This window comes from Mus caroli, unplaced genomic scaffold, assembly GCF_978045245.1.
Source record: "Mus caroli unplaced genomic scaffold, Mus_caroli_1 scaffold_14, whole genome shotgun sequence".
NCBI classification, from domain to species: Eukaryota; Metazoa; Chordata; class Mammalia; order Rodentia; family Muridae; genus Mus; species Mus caroli.
In genome coordinates, this window is record NW_028227269.1 from 63,228,301 (window position 1) to 63,230,680 (window position 2,380).

General features: G+C 47.0%; 1 pseudogene; it reads right to left on the bottom strand.

Annotated features, from left to right (window-relative positions):
* Positions 1-384: 384 nt before the first annotated feature.
* Positions 385-1,183, bottom strand: LOC110306535 (large ribosomal subunit protein eL8 pseudogene; annotated as a pseudogene).
* Positions 1,184-2,380: the final 1,197 nt, after the last annotated feature.

The following is a 2,380-nucleotide window of genomic DNA, read 5'->3' on the forward strand; positions in this document are numbered from 1 at the left end:
TCAGTGTGATAAAACAGCATGCAGAACGAGTAAACTGGATACAGTCATGTGCCAGCTGTAAGTTGCCAGCCAGTTTGCACCAAATCTTACAACATGCTTCCTTCACCATTCTGACATTAATCTCTCTTTAGCAGTTACACCAACTACTTTCTCCATGCCAGCCTTGTCAAGGGCTTAAACTCACACTCCTTCCCTCACCAAAGAGCACATTCTTTTCATGGTTCTCCTCTCTCCCACTGCAGCACTCACTGAACAGTTAGCAGGGAGGATGCCACAGACTGACTGTTATGCTGCCTTGACATTTCCTCCACTAGACAACTTAGTCCATTGCTTTTTTTTTTTAATTTTGTAATTACATTTATGTACAGGAAACTTAGTGTACATTTAGCTCAATTTAGTGGCAAGTTCTTTAGTCTTTGCCTTTTCCAGCTTGGCAACGCAAGCCACAGACTTAGGACCTAGGACGTTTCCTCCCCAGTAGTGACGGATCTCGTCATATCTGTCATTATAATTGGTCCTAATAGCTTCCACCAGCTTAGCCAGAGCACCCTTGTCTTCTGAGTTAACCTGTGTGAAGGCAACAGTGGTGCATGTCTTCCTGTGGACCAGACACCCCAGCCTGGCCTTTCCCTTGATGATGCAGTAGGGCACCCCCATCTTTCCACACAGGACAGGCAGGAAAACTACCAGCTCAATGGAGTCTACATCACCGGCAATCACCAACAGCTGAGCCTTCTTGTTCTCCACCAATGTACTGACTGTATTGACTCCTGCTCAGAGGACCGGTGGTCTTAGTTGGGACATCGCCTTTGCCAGCAGCTTTCTTCTCAGCACGGGCCAGTAGCCTTTGCTTCTTCTCTTGCTTTGTCTCTGGCCTGTACTTGTGGGCAAGCTTACGCAGCTGAGTAGCTGTTTGCCTGTGCAGGGCCTGAGTGAACTGAATAATGATAGGAGATACTTTGACCCTGTTATAGAGGATGGCTCTTTGCCGCTGCAGCCTGCTGTAGCAGGGCCATTTGACGAAGCGTGTTAGATCTCTTTTGGGCTGGATGTCCTGCCCAGTGCCAAAGATCTTGGGCCTTTTCTCAAACAAAGGACTGACCACCTTTTTGGCCTCCCGTTTCTTGACGATGGCTGGGTTTGGGGCCACCTTCTTCTCCTTGGCCTTATTTCCTTTGGGCATCTTGGGTGGAGAGAGTCCATTGCTTTCCAACTCAGCCTCATTCGCTGTTTTCAGGACATGGATAAAACATGGCTATTTTTTTTTTGTCAGAATATAACATGAATGGTCTCTAGTCCAGATGCCAATAAGGTCCTGTTCCCCTCTGAAGTCTCATAAACTGACCTTCCACCGGGCTAATTTCTCTTAATAATGCAATGTTCCAGATGTTCCAGATGTTCCAGATGTTCCAGATGTAGAGTTTCTCTTGCCTGCAGCCCAATGTCTTCCACCATCCTCCCTCTAGCCAGTTCCAAAAGCTTTATGAACTACCCAGGCAGGTTATCACAGCAGCAGCCCCTTCTCAGCGCTGATTTCTGTGTTAGTTACTTTTCTCATTACCGTGACAATGGACCTGGCAAAAACAACTTAGGAAGTGAGGGTTGGTTTTGGCTCCTGGTTTGGAGAGCTACAGTTCCAGTTCTGTAAAGACAGGAGAGGCATGGCAGCAAAAGTGGAGGGCTGCTGATCACAGTCCATCCACCCACAGTTATGAGAGACATGGATGGTGCTTCTCAAACCACTTTTTTTCTGTTTCTGTTTTTATCTAACATGAGACTCTTTTTTTTTAAATTACATATTTTCTTTATTTACATTTCAAATGCTATCCCGAAAGTTCCCTATACCCTCCCCACCACCAACACATCCCTACCCACCCACTCCCACTTCTTGGCCCTGGTGTTCCCCTGTACTGGGGCATATAAAGTTTGCAATACCAAGGGGCCTCTCTTTCCACTGATAGCCAACTAGGTCATCTTCTGATACATATGCAGCTAGAGACACGAGCTCTGGGGGTACTGGTTAGTTCATATTGTTGTTCCACCTATAGGGTTGCAGACCCCTTCAGCTCCTTGGGTACTTTCTTTAGCTCCTCCATTGGGGGCCCTGTGATCCTGAAGAAGTAACAAAATTCGAGGCTTTGGGGCCCAGGCTTGGGAGTGTGGCTTGTGTGGCTTTGTGCTCCAGGTGCTGGTCATAAAACAGATAGCAACATTCCTTCCTCCACCCACCCGCTTCCTGGGTTCAAAGAGTGTTCATTCATCCACCCTGACCATTGCTGGAACCTGCAATGCAAATGTACTATCTTTAGGGGCTCTTAGATTGTTAGGGGCTCTTAGAAACTGTCTTGAGAGATAACCCTCACAATTACCAGGTATTCCT